General features: G+C 43.4%; 1 long non-coding RNA gene across 1 annotated transcript in view; it reads right to left on the bottom strand.

Moving 5' to 3' along the window:
* Positions 1 to 3,745: 3,745 nt before the first annotated feature.
* Positions 3,746 to 17,518, bottom strand: part of LOC134933118 (uncharacterized) — a 34,391-nt gene continuing 20,618 nt past the window's right edge. Inside the window, exon 3 of the long non-coding RNA XR_010179615.1 lies at positions 3,746 to 4,414. This is a non-coding gene — a long non-coding RNA (uncharacterized LOC134933118). The remainder of the gene's footprint in view (positions 4,415 to 17,518) is intronic.

Below are 17,518 nucleotides of genomic sequence, written 5' to 3'. Positions count from 1 at the left end.
AAAAGGCATAGAATAAAACAAAAATAAATGTCAATTATATTTAAAGAGGCAATTTGGATGGATTCAGTATGATTTCCCGACAGTTGGGATCCCGGCAGTTGAAATACTGACGCCAGAATCCTGACAGTCAAAATCCTAACATTGAGCGCAGCGTGTCCGCTCACCACCCTTTGGGGCACTGTTACTGTATATTCCCCCTCGGGAATACCTTTTCCACCCAGAATAGTAAATTCCCTCTCTTTTGTATTGATATACTATATTATAAATTAGTAAGTTAAACACACACATTTAAAAAGAAAAAAATACCCTTATTTTCATTAACAAGTCTTAAAAGAACATAATTCCATTGGGATTTTTTTTTTCTTTGTTGTTCAGTGGGAATAAAATAATAATAATAAATAAACATAAAAGACAATAAAACAGTGGTCCCCAAACTATGTGCCTAGGCACCCTTGATGCCACAAGGCTCTTCAGGAGAGGTTCGGGTTGGTGGTGATGGACCAAATCAAATTATGTATGGCCAAAGTGATGGGCAAAACCAGTGCTATTGGCTGCCTAACATAAAACATGTGGACAATCAGAAGCACCACCACATACCTGAAACTAAGTACAACAGGTAGGCACAATTTACTTAATTTAATATATTTTTTTCAAAAATATAAATTATAAACTTTTTTCTGTGAAACAAATGCTAATACTCCAAAGCGCTGTGATTCAAGATAGGTTGGGAACCACTGCGATAAGAACTGCTCTCCAAGGGTGTTCGGTACTGTAAGATGGATTCTTTAATTAATTAGGATGATCACCAGCCACTCACAAATGATTTTCCTTTCTAGTTGCTTGTGATTGACCGGAAGTTCAATAACAGCTCAGCCATCACGCACATGAAGATGGGTCATTTATTTATCCTTCTTGAAAACGTCTTATTCATCCCATTTTTTCCACTATGTCCATCCTGTCTTATGATTGAATAGGTGGGATTCAGACAGAATTAAGCTATACATTTCATATGTATTTATTGTGATTGATGCTGTTTTTTCAAGTCATTTACTTGCCCATGTCTGGATATGTGTCCATCATTTCTTTGAATAGTAGGCTAAAAGAGTTGAGAAGTGGCCCTATGGTCAGGGGCGCCGAGAGTTGGGGATGGAGCAAATACTAATTAACGAGGGCCCAGGCTTGCTGGAGGGGTACAGGTAATGACCCCATCCTCGCATGTCACCTGGCAGCAGCCTCTCTACAGCAGGCAGCACACGGCTGAGCTACAGCTGTCCTCCTCTGCCTGTTGGAGGGGTGTGGGGGATACGATCACAATGATCATGCCCCCCCCCCTGGATCTGCCCCTGGCTGAGGGGCAAATGGCACCCCCCTGTGCAGGGCACCATGACGCAAAAGTATTATTTTTTTATTTTCTTTTTTTTAAAGGGGGCATGGGCATGGCCCTCATGATTAGGCCACACCCTCTACATTACCTGGGCCCAGCTTCCCTCTCTGCACCCCTGGCAGGAACAAGCATAAATGACTCCAAACTCTTCCATGGGTGCCAGATACATTCAGAGGAAGTTCAAAAGCAACATGGGGATGCTGCCACACTTGTCTAACATGATGCAGCTAGTGAACAGTGAGCAAAAGCCCCATTATATGACATCATAATATCACAACAAGGGGACAGGGCAGCCATGACCAGGTTCAAATTCAGCACCAGGATCATCCTAAGAATGCCCCGGGCATGCTACATACCAAATACAGGTGCAACAGGGCAGCAATGGTGCCACCCTTAGGCCCTGGTCTATGGGTGGCAGCACCACTGGCCTATCAGTACCCCTCGTTACTGTAATGACTCCGTTAGTAGACCAAAAGCATTTTGTGATAAATCCTTGGCTTAAAATGTGTTTATTGGAAACACACATGGAAAATGAGATGGGTAGATGAGAGAGTGTAGACTTACAAAGAATTAACTTTTCCTGCTATAAACACCATGTAGGAATATACTAATTTGTTTATAGCGCTCACCTGAATAGTATACATTAATTTGCCGTCGGTCGGATCCCGGCATTCAGGATACCGTCACCAGAATCCCAACAGCTGGCAATGCCGGCCAGACAGGACTATTACCACTCGTGGGTGACCACAACACCCATACTATATAGTGGGAATAGAACCTGTGGTGAGCGCAGTGAGCCACTGAGCCCGCAGCGGGGTGAGCGCACCAAGCCCGCAAGGGGACTCTTTGTGCTCGCCCCGCTGCTGGCATACTGGCGGCCGGGATGCCGCTGTCGGTATATTGAAGGCCGCCGGTAAATTATACTTAACCCACTTAAACAAGTGTTATTAAATGTTATGTGTTTCCTTTGCTGTCCAAGCCAAAGCCATCTACAGTATCTTTCTGTCCCTCTCTGCGTGACACAGCCCTGATTGGTCGATCACAGTAGAAACAAACAAATGAACACGGAGATCAGTAAACAATTTCTGCAGAATGGAAGGAAACATTCACATTTTTAAATTAATCATGTTCAATCAAAGTGGTTATAAATTAACAATCATCCTTCACACACATTGTATCCCTTATCAGCACATCTAACATTAGCCAAATGAAACTTTAGAACCTGATTTTTCTGAATAGTCTAATCAAACAGATTTGTTCTTTTCAATTAATTATAACCTACACAATTAAATATGAACGTGTGTGTATGTGGGACATAGCTATGTAACTTTGCATATATCTATATAATGTCATATACAGTAGCTTTATACTATGAAATAGAAATTTAGATCATCTATTTTACTTTAAACTTATCCAAACTGCATGAGTTCTAAAATTCTACGTTTAACTTTGTTGTGTTATTGCTGCATTTTACAGACAGTCTGATAATTCTGTTAACCAATTGCTTGCTTCCACTTTCAAAGACAACATTGTATTTTTTAAAGCATAGTTCCACTCAAAATTAAAACATTAGCTTTGGGTTGAATTAAGTGTCCAAAAATAAATAAATAAATAAATAACCCCGTTAAACTAGCAGCTCTGGATGGGTATGGGGATTCAGCAGTGATGCATCTCATAGTCCAAGCAATGGATTCTCTCACACTCTCCAGTGAATCTTGTTTGAAGTTGCCAAAGCCACTCACCTGTGACTAAAGGTTTCATGTACAGTATCAAGCAGTGAAAACAGTGGAGAAGTGAGCCAGTGGAGAAGTTGCCCAAAGAAACCAATTAGCTCTGAGGTAGCAGTTAGCAAGTACATACTATAAAATGACAGATAGGAGCTGATTGGTTGCTTTGGTTTAGTTGCTACTGGTCTACTCTTTTTTTACTGCTTAATATATAGGTGCATATTTATCAAAGCTTGCAGAGAGATAAAAACTGAGTACATGCTGGGCGATATTTCCGCTGTTTGAGCGAACGGCCAATATATCACTACTGAGTTGTCGGGTGTATGAAAACGATATGCCTGTGAACGACATACAGTATCAGGTCAGCTGGGCAGTGCAGCCAATGGCTGATATATCCGCAGATACTGTATATTGGCGCATATGGATGTGTGTGCGGGTGGTTCGCTGACTGTCCATACACATTCTGTAGGGACTGACAACACAGCTGTATGTTAAAAATATATCAAGTGGCCGGTCGGTAAGTGTACAGGTGAAACTCCGAAAATTAGAATATTTGCAAAAGTTCATTTATGTCAGTAATTCAACTTAAAAGGTGAAATTAATATATTATGTAGACTCATTACATGCAAAGTGAGATATTTCAAGCCTTTATTTGTTATAATTTTGATGATTGTGACTTACAGTTTAAAATAACCCCAAATCCAAAATCTCAGAAAATTAGAATATTACATAAAATCAATTAAAAAAAAGGATATTAAATACAGAAATGTCAGCCCTCTAAAAAATATAATCATGTATATGTACTCAGTACTTGGTTTGGGCCCCTTTTGCATGAATTACTGCCTCAATGCGGCGTGGCATGGATTCTATCAGCCTGTGGCGCTGCTGAGGTGTTATGGAAGACCAGGATGCTTCAATAGCAGCCTTCAACTCTTCTGCATTGTTTCGGTCTCATGTCTCTCATCTTTCTCTTGGCAATGTCCCATAGATTCTCTATGGGATTCAGGTCAGGCGAGTTTGCTGGCAAATCCAGTACAGTAATTCCATTGAACCAGGTTTTGGTACTTTTGGCAGTGTGGGCAGGTACCAAGTCCTGCTGGAAAATGAAGTCAGCATCTCCATAAAGCTTGTCTTCTGAAGGAAGCATGAAGTGCTCTAAAATGTCCTGGTAGACGGATGCATTGACTCTGCAGATGACATGGCTCCTCAAATCAACACAGACTGTGGAAACTTCACACTGGACTTCAAGCATATTGGATTGTTTGCCTCTCCATTCTTCCTCCATACTCTGGGACCTTGGTGTCTAAAATCAGAAAAGAGGATTTTGGACCACTGAGCAACAGACCAGTTCTTTATTTTATTTAGCCCAAGTCCAGGATTGTCTGTGTGTGGTGGCTCTTGATGCACTAACTTCAGCCTCAGTCCACTCCTTGTGAAGCCACACACACACACACACACACACACACACACACACACACACACACTTTTGAATAGCCTTTTCCTGACAATCATCTCCAGGCTGCAGTCATCCCTGCTGCTTGTGCACCTTTTTATTCCACACTTTTCCCTTCCACTTAACTTTCTATTAATGTGCTTTGATACAGCACTTTGAGAACATCCAACTTCTTTTGCTATTTCCTTTTGAGGCTTTCCCTCCTTGTGAAGTGTGTCACTGATAGTTTTCTGCACAACTGTCAGGTCAGCAGTCTTCCCTATGATTGTGAATTGTACTGAATCAGACTGAGAGACCATTTAAAGGCTCAGGAACCCTTTGCAGGTGGTTTGGATTAATTAGCTGCTTAGGGCGTGACACTTTGAGCCTACAATATTGAACCTTTTCACAATATTCTAATTTTCTGAGATTTTGGATTTGGGGTTTTCTTAAGGTGTAAGCCACAATCATCAAAATTATAACAAATAAAAGCTTGAAATATCTCACTTTGCATGTAATGATATACAGTAATCTATTAGTTTCCCCTTTTAAATTGAATTACTGAAATAAATTAACTTTTGCACGATATTTTCTAATTTTCTGAGTTTCATCTGTATATGCTTACCTGAATCGACCACGCTGTTGGTGAGCGACAGCCAAGTGTATACCCAGCAAATGTGGAGAGAGCTAAAGTACCAACCAATCAGCTCTTAAAAGTCAGTTGACATCGTGCATTTGAAAAATGACAATTTGGAGCTGATTGGCTGGTACTTTATTTCTCTCCACTTTACCTCTCCAAGCTTTCTTACGTATGCGCCACAATCCCATAAGTGTATAATGCCCATACAAGCAGGGATAAGTGTCATGCCATGCAAAACAGCCTTGCTATAAAGGTAACTGCTGTACTGCTTGTTTAGATGTGCAATTTTAGGGAACATAATTTAAGTAATATATCACTTTTTCACTGTTATTTGGTGTGGAAATATGTAGGAATTATTTACAGTTAAAGACATTTAAAACCAGGACAAATTCTCAACTGGGACCTTGCCTGTTTATTACAATTATTAACAATATAATTCAAAATATCTTATAATGAATGCACATATAAATGATAGGGCAATCCCTGTGTGAGCCACCTTGTTCAACACTGTGTCTTTCTTGGCTCAGTAATCTATTCTTTGTTCCCAGTGATTATTATTTTATTTTTCTATCTGTTGCATGCTGCAATTTTGCCTAAGGTGAATCTATTTCCCAGGAACGCCTGGCCGCTTTAAACAGTACTTGATTGTTTAATCAAAAACGGATGATAAATTCCAGCCAATGCTCATCCAGATTAAGAAAGTTTCACAGTGTGCCAGCATAAGTATTCTGATGTTCTCTGACCAGCACAAGACAGCATCAGACAGCCTGACATTTAGCACTGTTACATTGTCTAATGTTCATATCAAACCAAATCCTTCTTTAAAAATGTTTAACATTCTGAAAGCCATGTGTCACAATACTATTAAACAAATAGTACTGTAACGTGAAGTAGAAGATTAAGACCTTGGCGTATAAAAAAGTCTGAGACGTTAGCAGGTGGAATGTTGGTATGAAATATGCCCAATGCTGTCTCCTCAGCAGGTTTTCTCTGAAATGTATTGTATCTTTCATTTTTCCATTTATGGGCTAAGTCACAAAAATTATAAACGTGTATACAATTATTAAAAAATACTATTGCATTACCTAATTGCAGAAACTAACACAAAGGGGGCGATTCAAATGTTTGAAGAGTCAGTTGGGAGTCTGTTTTTTCCTATCTAATAGACAGGAAAAAACAGACACCCAACCGACTTTTCAAACATTTGAATCTCCCCCCAAAAGGATAGATGTAATAGTGACCACTGTGGGGCAATTAAAGGGGCAATCATTAACAAGGCATGGATTTGCCTTGTAAATGATTACCCCTTTAAAAAACATGCGAGTTTGACCGGCATCACACACCTCTAGCAAACTCGGACACTATTACATCTCACCTAAAATGTTCACCTGGCCCTTGTCATTTTAGCTCTCCACAAGAATTTAGTTGTCAGTACCTATAAATGTATGTCTCGTCTGATAAAAATAATAATTGTATTTATGCAGCGCTCTTTCTCCAACAGGACTCAAGGCGCTGTACAGACATCAAGAACAATGCACATAATACAGAAGTTTTAAGTAATACAGCAATAGACAAGCCACACAGACATAAAACGAAAACCTAGAAAGCACAGTAAGCATAATGCAGGATTGATGTAGGTATTTTGGGTAATCATTTCTACAGATTGTGTATTCCACACTCAAAAAGTACCAGGTGAGGCAGGCGTCTTGGGGCATTGCGTAGGATTACCTTGGGTGGAATAGTGTACCCCTAGAAGAGATGACACAAAATGGGGAGATTGTGATGTCTTAATGCTCAGAGTGGTTCCCAACAAAACCGTTAGGTCCATGTACTTTCCATCCCCTCCACAAGCGTAGCAGATGAGGCAGCCATGTTGGGCTCACTACGAAGGTTACACTGTGGAAGGTGAGCCATACAAGGGCCCAGTACATACTGTATATGGGAAGAGTTTGTTAGCCTGAACAAAAGGTTGCAAGTACAATAGAATATGTAATTCTGGTGAGCATTAGGTATAGGTCATATAGTTACCTACTTTTTATAGCACAGCCAAGTATAGTATGGGCAAGTTTGTGTAAAGTTGTCCATGCTGACCACAAGAGAGAGGCATATACCCATGTGTGGAGGAGCATTCAGAGGCACTGAGAGGGGGTAGTGGGCATGGATCAGCTGCTTGCTGTAACAAATGTCCCCCTGTGCAGCTATTACCGCCCCCTCTACAGCCGCCGTTGCCCCCTGTGCAGCCACACATACTTTTTTTTCTTTTGAGGGAGCATGACCTCACCTCCCCAAATTTGAACATGCGCCCAGAATCCTGACCGAGGATAATAGCATAATGACTAAATGCATCTTCTGTGTAAACCCTTAGACTGAGCCTCCAGACTTTACCTAGATGAGAACCTTTCCCATAGAGAGCTGTGCACCCTGCATACAGTGCAGCAGCCATGGGATATACTACTGCAGGTATAATACACAGCGGTACAATGCAGGCTGAACATACAACCACAGACAGGATGAACATATAGCGCCGCTGGGGGTCACAGCGCCGAGTGGCAGCTTCGGGTTCCGGGCCACGGTGCCATGCCTGCAGTCCAAGCCTGCTGCTGCTGCAACAGGCATGGGACGCTGCAGGTTGTCCGTGGTCATCAGGGATTTTGTTTCGCCTGCCTCGCCTGAACCTGTGTGTTTTCGGGAGAAAGATAATTTTTTTACAGGTGATCAATCAGGATAGCCTGTAAAAAAAATTGGTGAAACATCTGGAAAAATCGCGAAAAACATAAATTTTTCTCACCCGATGTTTTTCCGGTACTAATAGGATATCCCCCAAAAAATGTTTCATAATTGTAATGTAATGAATTTTGAAAGTTGTAGTTTCATTATATTTCATCAAATTTTCAATTTAGGGACAGTCTTCTTTTTTTTGTGGGGCTGTAGGGGGTTGCTTGATGGCCCTTCAATATCCAGATGACAGTCACATTTTGCAATTAATTTCAACTCAATAGCATGTTTTGCTGTTCTGATCTGCTTTTTCCCAATGTTTTCTTATTCTGTGTGTAAAGGTTACTTGGCTACTTGTTTTCACCCTGGATTCTACAGCTTAGTAGTTAATTAGACAGCATCTGTCCTGATTAAGCACTTGCCTGGCGTGGTCACATCGTTTGCAACCACACCAGGCTTTGCCTTATCTGACCTAGTCACAAACAACATGACCAGTGAGAAACAGAGTGGCCGGCTGTCAGAAGATATTTTTCTAGCAGCCGCCACTCACTGGGCGTCCATCCTGCACCCTCCCCCAGTGTATGCCGAGCTGCTGATCACTACTGATCGGTCAGCATGGCAGGACCCCCCCACCCAGCGGTTGCAGAGAGCAGCAGCCGCTAGGGAAATGTAAATTAACAAAAAAAAAAACACCCCATCAGCACCCTAGTGCATACCTGGCAGCTGCACAGATGAGCAACCACTGGGGACATCAAGGATGCAATGATCACGATGTTCCTGATGTTCTAATGGTGATGTGCTGATGTTTGAAAAAATTATATTTTACAAATGTGGTTTTTGCTCTAATTTAAAAACATTTCAACAATTTCTGAGCAGTTTTGGGGAACAAAAGTCACCAGTTACGTGGTTAAACAGCTCTCAGGGCTTCTGATCACAGCTGATCAATCAAGCACTGTTTTCATGTGGATACTCACATGATTTTAACTCAGCAGCTGATTGGGTAAAGCCTACATAAATATATTCAGTGCATTTCCTACTTTGCTGGTGTTACATTTTCCCACCAGTTAGGTATACCTTGGATTCAGCTTTGCTTCTGCTACATTTCTTGGTCCTCTGTCTGATCTCTGCCTGCTCCGTGACCCTTTTGCTAATTTATTGACCACCATATTAGTATATCGGCCTACCAAGAATCCTGACATTACTGTCCTCTTTTGCCCAGTAATCCAGCATGTCCTCAACCATTATTATTGTGTTTGTCTGTCCAGTCTGTGTGTTGCTCCATTCTGTTACAGTTTTGCACCTCCCCTATCTCAAGGATTGGTTAGCAACTGGGTTCTAAGTTCAGAGGGCATCTAATGCCACTTTCAGACATGTGACCTGGGAATTTGCCGGGTCTAGAAAGTCGGCAAATTCCCAGGTCTCAGCTACAAGACCCTGATCGGGAGCAGGGTCGTGGACCTGGGGCATAGTCCTGGGTTGTTTGCTTTCATACATGCAGAAATCCTGGGTTGATGTGGGCCTTTTCGGACAAAGATATAGGTATATAGCTGCGTGTTTGAATTGGGTGTCAGTGAAAGATTGGAGTTCCAGGAACAACGACTGCTATTGGTGAATCATCTATTCTAGCACCTTGGCCCTCATTCCGAGTTGTTCGCTCGGTAAATTTCATCGCATCGCAGCGTTTTTCTGCTTAGTACGCATGCGCAATGTTCACACTGCGACTGCGCCAAGTAATTTTGCTATTAAGATAGTTTTTTTACTCACGGCTTTTTCTTCGCTCCGGCGAACGTAATGTGATTGACAGGAAATGGGTGTTACTGGGCGGAAACACGGCGTTTTATGGGCGTGTGGATGAAAACGCTACCGTTTCCGGAAAAAACGCAGGAGTGGCTGGAGAAACGGGGGAGTGTCTGGGCGAACGCTGGGTGTGTTTGTGACGTCAAACCAGGAACGACAAGCACTGAACTGATCGCGGATGCCGAGTAAGTCTGAAGCTACTCTGAAACTGCTAAGTAGTTTGTAATCGCAATATTGCGAATACATCGTTCGCAATTTTAAGAAGCTAAGATTCACTCCCAGTAGGCGGAGGCTTAGCGTGTGTAACTCTGCTAAAATCGCCTTGCGAGCGAACAACTCGGAATGAGGGCCCTTATGTTCTGCAGAGTGGCTATCATTATCCACACAGTGATATTCATAACAATCACACTGTTCCAGCCTTATTTTGACTGTGATTTTTTTGACTCTATATTGAGCTGTTTGTTGTTTTGGATGCTGTTTATATTTAATAAAAAGTTCCTTTGCATTGTTTACTCTTCAGTGGAAACAGGGCCGGCTCCAGGCCTACTAGCACCCTGAGCGAGAAAATGTAAAAGCGCCCCCCCCCCCCCCCCCATGCGCGCGCCGAAGGCGCGCGCGCTTCCGGAAAAGTGGGTGTGGCCTCTGGAAAAGTGGGCGTGGTCTCATAACTTCATATCATCAAACTATAAACATATTTTCACACAATTAGCAGCCTTACACATAGCCACAGTAGTGTTCCTTACACACAATGTCTCCAGTATAGTGCCAGATACACGACATGCCCCGCAGCAGTGCTAGCTACACATGACATGCCCCGCAGCAGTGCCAGCTACACATGACATGCCCCGCAGCAGTGCCAGCTACACATGATAGTGTTCACTTTTTAGGGCATGGTGCTGATCACAGGGAGGGCACATTTTTAAGTTAGGAGGGCAAAATGATGTACATACTGCTTGTTGTTCCCATACCTATATGTCAAAGAATGGACAGTGCGCGCCGAAGGCGCGCAGCAAAAATTAAGGGGAGTTACTTCGTGGGGAAGGTACGTGGCCACATAATAGTGGCAATTTGCATTACACCACACAGTAGTGCAGCTAATACACACTGCACCAGGTAGAACCTCCTATACACTTTGCGCCAGGCACAGCACTGAGACACATTGCCTAGCCACAGACGCCTAGCGGGAACACTACATGACACGGCCCCCAGCAGTGCCAGCTACACGCGACAAGCCCCCCAGCAGTGCCAGCTACACGCGACAAGCCCCCCAGCAGTGCCAGCTACACGCGACAAGCCCCCCAGCAGTGCCAGCTACACGCGACAAGCCCCCCAGCAGTGCCAGCTACACGCGACAAGCACCCCAGCAGTGCCAGCTACACGCGACATGCCCCCCAGCAGTGCCAGCTACACGCGACATGCCCCCCAGCAGTGCCAGCTACACGCGACATGCCCCCCAGCAGTGCCAGCTACACGCGACATGCCCCCCAGCAGTGCCAGCTACACGCGACATGCCCCCCAGCAGTGCCAGCTACACGCGACATGCCCCCCAGCAGTGCCAGCTACACGCGACATGCCCCCCAGCAGTGCCAGCTACACGCGACATGCCCCCCAGCAGTGCCAGCTACACGCGACATGCCCCCCAGCAGTGCCAGCTACACGCGACATGCCCCCCAGCAGTGCCAGCTACACGCGACATGCCCCCCCAGCAGTGCCAGCTACACGCGACATGCCCCCCAGCAGTGCCAGCTACACGCGACATGCCCCCCAGCAGTGCCAGCTACACGCGACATGCCCCCCAGCAGTGCCAGCTACACGCGACATGCCCCCCAGCAGTGCCAGCTACACGCGACATGCCCCCCCCAGCAGTGCCAGCTACATAAATGGCCACAGAGTGCCAGATACATAAGTGCCCACACAGTGCCAGATATAAAAATGCCCACACAGTGCCAGATATGTCCCCACAGTGCCATATATAAAATTGTCCCCACAGTGCCATATATAAAATTGCCCCCACAGTGCCAGATATGCCCCCACAGGGCCAGATACATAAATGCCCCCAGTGCCAGATACATAAATGCCCACACATTGCCAGATGCATAAATGCCCCCAGTGCCAGATGCATTATTTCCCCCCACAGTGTCAGATACATTAATGCCCCCAGTGCCAGATATGCCCCCACAGTGCCAGATATGCCCCCACAGTGCCAGATATGCCCCAGTGCCAGATATGCCCCAGTGCCAGATATGCCCCCACAGTGCCAGATAAATAAATGCCCCCCACAGTGCCAGATAAATAAGTGCCCCCACAGTGCAGATATACCCCCACAGTGCCAGATACATAAATACCCCCACAGTGCCAGATACATACATGCCCCCACAGTGCCAGATACATACATGCCCCCACAGTGCCAGATACATACATGCCCCCACAGTGCAGATACATACATGCCCCCACAGCGCAGATATGCCCCCACAGTGCCAGAAATGCCCCCACAGTGCCAGATACATTAATGCCCCCTCACAGTGCACAGATAAATGCCCCCCCCGCACTGCCAGATAAATGAATGCCCCCCACAGTGCCAGATAAATGCCCCCACAGTGCCAGATACATAAATGCCCCCACAGTGCAAGATTCATAAATGCCCCCACAGTGCAGATATGACCCCACAGCGACAGATATGCCCCCACACTGTGCCAGTGCCCCCACAGTGCAGATATGCCCCCACACAGTGCCAGTGCCCCCACAGTGCAGATATGCCCCCACACAGTGCCAGTGCCCCCACAGTGCAGATATGCCCCCACACAGTGCCAATGCCCCCACATAGTGCCAATGCCCCCACAGTGCAAGATTCATAAATGCCCCCACAGTGCAGATATGACCCCACAGCGACAGATATGCCCCCACACTGTGCCAGTGCCCCCACAGTGCAGATATGCCCCCACACAGTGCCAGTGCCCCCACAGTGCAGATATGCCCCCACACAGTGCCAATGCCCCCACATAGTGCCAGTGCCCCCACACACAGTGCCAGTGCCCGGCCCCGACGATCCCAACATACCTGCGGCGACGCTGGGAGGGGACGTGCTGCTGTTGAGCCTGAGGGCCACCGACTGTTCCCGGCTGCTTGGTGCGCGCTGCGCGGCGTCTGACGTCAGACGCCGGCGCCGCGCAGCGCACAGTTTTGAAAGGCCGGGGACGGTGGGGAGAGCTGCCAGCAGTGTACAGGGCCGGCTCCAGGTAAGACTATGGCGGCGCCAGCGCGCGGCGCCCATTAAGGGTGGCGCCCCGCGCGGCCGCTCTAGTCGAACGTGCCTAGAGCCGGCCCTGAGTGGAAACAAGCCAGTTGCTTTCTTTTGTGGTGTAAGCCAGCTTAGTGGTTCAGCCTGGGTCACTAAGCAACAATCTATTAGGTTCCAGACCCAACACACTGCATGCTAAAAATACATGTAAAGTAAACATTTCACCTGGTGAGTTAAAAATAAAGTTCAGCAAACCTGTAATAAATGACCTTGATCGTGATTAAGCAGCTTAAACGTTGGCAGCTCAGGATGGTTAGAAAAACACACACATTAAACTTTGTAAAATTATCATTGCTTAGTATAGAATAGATGATATCTGATTATTAGTAAAACACATTTTGAGAGTTATATATGTATTGCTATGCGAGTAAGATGCACAAGCAGATTATGCTGATAAAATTATATGCGGCATGCGTATATTCTGTATCTGTATAAGAAATGCGAATGCAGCTGTATTATATGCGAATGCAGCTGTATCTGTATAAGAAATGCTACATTACAGTGTCAGTGGAAAACAGCCACTGACACTGTAACATACTGTAGCATTTCGGATAATAAAGATACAGCTGCACAGAATATACACATCCTGCATATAATTTCAGCATAATATGCTTGTGCATCTTATTTGCATAACACTTTTGGGGGGAAAGACGCACAAAAAGACTTTCGGTATCAGTAAACTCACTCTAGAGTAGGCGCAACTAAAAGGGCAGTTTAACGTGGCTGCAGTAACAACGATGATCTGTAGTTAATTTTATACATCATATTAGTGCCCTAGTTTTGTTTTTAAACTATAGCATTGCCCTAGTTCATTTTATGCCCCTCAGAAGTGCTCTAGTTTACATTATACCCCACAGTTCATAATATGCCACATTGTAATGTGTAATTCCCTCAGTTTAGACTATGCATCATCAAAATGCCCCCAGTTCATATTATGCCTTACTACAGTGCCCCCAGTTTATATTATGTCACACTGTAGTGCCTCCAGTTCATATTATGCCACACTACAGAAGATGAATTATATTAGTGTGGAGTTTTACTGAGGGGGAGAAAAAGAGACCGTCACCTATATGAGTGATTAGAAGACCCCCTTTTTAGTCTAGGCAACTGCTAAGAATGCATTTAGGGGAACCTGGTAGACTACTAGACAATAATATGACCTGATTCTGAGATCTCCTAAGCCACTGGAACCCCCTGCACCTACTAGAGCATCTATCTATCGATCTATCTATCTATCTATCTAACTATCTATCTATTCTCCTCACAAGCTCAGAAGCTACATTTGACATCATGACATCAACATATACTAAAATCTATTATATAGTTGCATGCAAAACTATAAAATCCATTAGCTCCTAATGAAAAAGTGTAAACAGATTTCTTTGAATTGTAACTTTTAAACTCTTAAGATCAGAGCCGGTAATAGGCATAGGCAAACTATATGTGAATAAGGGGCTCTACTGTGAGTAGTAACGTTTATAAGGTAAAGTGATATTATTTTGGGATGTAATATGAATTGTGAACACTATCGCATGATCAAATGTGAATGAAGTTGCAGTACTGTGTGGCGTAATTGGAATTGGGGTTACTATTGTGTGGCCATGCCCCTTGCCAGCAAAAACACACCCCTTTTTGGGCTGTGCACCAAATGTGCAAACTGTTCCTATTTAAAATATAGGGGGTACAAACACCAAAATAAGAACTGCTATGGGTGAGGGGTGATGGTGCTGGAAAAGGTGCAAGGTCAGAGGCGGAACCAGCGGTGGTGCTAGGGGGCACCAGCCAAAATCTTGCCTAGGGCATCCTATTGGTTAGGACCGGCTCTACTTAAGATGCACTTCTTATGCCTGCAGTGAATTAAGAAACAGGAGAGGACTATCAAAACAGATCCATTAGAAACCACAGTGCAGAGGGGTATGTGACAAATCTGATGATGTGCATATTATACATTAGGACAGCAATCACAGATCATAATTCCAGCAGTATCCCGCTATTGCCCAATGATAAATACAATTGAAATTGTGATGCTAAATTGACTACTGCAGTTATGTGTTGTCAGCTGCAGCTGAAAGATTATCCAGAGCTGAGGGTTGTCTTGTTGTGAAGGAGCTGCTCCTGTCATACTGTCTTATTAGTCTATCATTTGTCTATCATTCTCCAACGAGAACTATGAGTGTAGGTCTGCTGAACAAATGATTACACATATTGTATAATGCATTGTAATATATAGGGTTTAGATTGGCAGAATAAACTAAAAAGTCATAGAAATTATTTGTGCAAAGTCTCCTCATTAGCACAGTTAGCACTAAGCTTTCGACATATTGCCGTATTAGCCAGGGTCACGGCTCAGTGTAGAAGGGTTAAAAAAGAACAGGTCCAGTGACCCAGGTATATAACCCGGGTAGCTTGCAGGGGTGGTCCCGGGAAGGACACGGGTAAGAGGCTGTGGGGAGATCCGAATTTCCTGGCACTTGCAGATGATGTCATCTCCAAGCACCAGTAGAAGAGTTTCACAGCACACAGGTGTAGTGTCAATGGCGCCCTCCTAGGCATAACCCAGGTCAGCACTGTGGTGTGAATGGGGTCTGTTCCAGGTTTGACCCGGTTTGAAGCTGTGTTCCGAACTAAAAGTCAGGCCGGGGACTTTGGTGTAAAAGGGGTATAACTGTAATCTGGGTACAAGTTTAAATGCTGAGGTTTTTGTTAGAAATAATGGGGGAATTAAATACACCGCAATATCTGACTGAGTACAGTAGTGATACCTCTGAGAGCAAGGTAACATAAGTGAAGATAAATGTCACAAAGTGCCTGACCTTTCCAGAGGTACTTTACGGTGATGGCACTGAACTGAATTCCCCTAGCAATGACTGTTTCTTTTATTGCACATAAAACATCTTTTTTTTCTACTTTTATGCACCATATAACAAAAGCACAATGTTTTTATAAACTTTTGCATAGCATGGCAATTGTTCTATAATTTATCTCAATTTACTGTGACAAAACTATGGCCTTACTACATGCTTTTGAAGGAGCTTCAGCTCTCATTACTTGCAGAGTCCAGGGTGGACCTGCAGTCAGACAATCCAAGCAGAGCACATGGGCTAATCAGCTTTATATAGAGAAGTAGAGAGAGGTTAGGAAAGGACATGAATTTAAAACCAGGTAAATAAAATAGAGCTGAAGTGGAACTTAGCTTGGCTGGGCATCAGATGACTGATCTGATAGCCAAACTGTAGTACTTAAAGGGAGATGATCAAGCCATCTAAAGAGAACATGTGGAGAATTTGCCCATAGCAACTAATTAGATTCTACATATCATTTTAATAGGTTGCACTAGATAAATGATAATTAGAGGCTGAATGGTTGCTATGGGAACCAATGTCTACTTTAGAAGGTTTGAAACATCTCCCCCTTAGTGCTAGGCTCACCAAGAAGAAATAGTGTTTGTACTTTGAAGGTTGTCTGCCATCCTGACAAATAAACTAGGCTATACCCCAAAGTTACAGCACCAGAGTCATCTTGAAGATGTCAGTATCACATATCATGTATTTGTTATATGTGTGAATGTTGCAAAAGTATTGAGTTCCAAAGTATAACAGGAACCAAAGCTGTCCAACATGTCTGCAAATAAGAATAAATGCTGAGCTGGATCATTATCTGCCTAACGTGTTACATTGTTAGCCTTACATTAACTGGGTTTTATGACAGGCACTTAGAATATTGAGATATGATAATTGGGAGAAGGAGAACCACAGAGACTTGCATAGAGGATGCATTATATTGGAAAGGCTGTGTTTTCTTGATTAATTATAGAATGGAGTGTTAACTTTTTATATTTCATTGGATTTAATGACATGTACAGTACATCAGTTAAAACATATGGTAAGGCTTGCAATATACAATATATCTGTAAAGCCAAAATCCTATTTTACGTTTCTTCAAGGAACCAGAGAAACTTTGCGTAAAATCCAGAAAAGAGCAAAATAAGGGAAAAGTCTGAAATGCATCAAGTAGATAAAAAAAAAAGTAAAAGAAAAACAATTAGCCCTATAGCATTTTTAGGGGGAGATTCAAATGTTTGAAAAGTCAGTTGGGAGTCTGTTTTTTCCTATCAAATTGACAGGAAAAACAGACACCCAACCGACTTTTCCAACATTTGAATTCCACCCTTACAGTTTTGCTATAATACAAGCACTACTATACTGGACATTAGCCTTAATATATAACAAACAAATAAATGATTAAATGTTTTTTGGTAAAATAAGGACAAAAGTACAAGTAAAAAAAAAAAATTACCCCAAAAAAGTGTCAAAAAAAAATATTTTTACTTATAGTGATTTATATTTGCACAGGTGTGTTTGGTCCTGTTATGTTTGTACTGTTATTTTGTATGTACTTTAACTTTGCAAGGTGCTGAAATACCCTACTGTGTCCTATACATAAAGGATAATAATAATAATAATAATAATAATAATAATAATAATAATAGTAATAATAATAACAACCATGCAGAGTAGCTTAAGAG

The sequence above is a fragment of the Pseudophryne corroboree genome, chromosome 6 (assembly GCF_028390025.1).
Source record: "Pseudophryne corroboree isolate aPseCor3 chromosome 6, aPseCor3.hap2, whole genome shotgun sequence".
Taxonomy (NCBI): domain Eukaryota; kingdom Metazoa; phylum Chordata; class Amphibia; order Anura; family Myobatrachidae; genus Pseudophryne; species Pseudophryne corroboree.
Note: the sequence above shows the minus strand (reverse complement) of the source record. Positions and strands in the feature narration are given on the sequence as shown.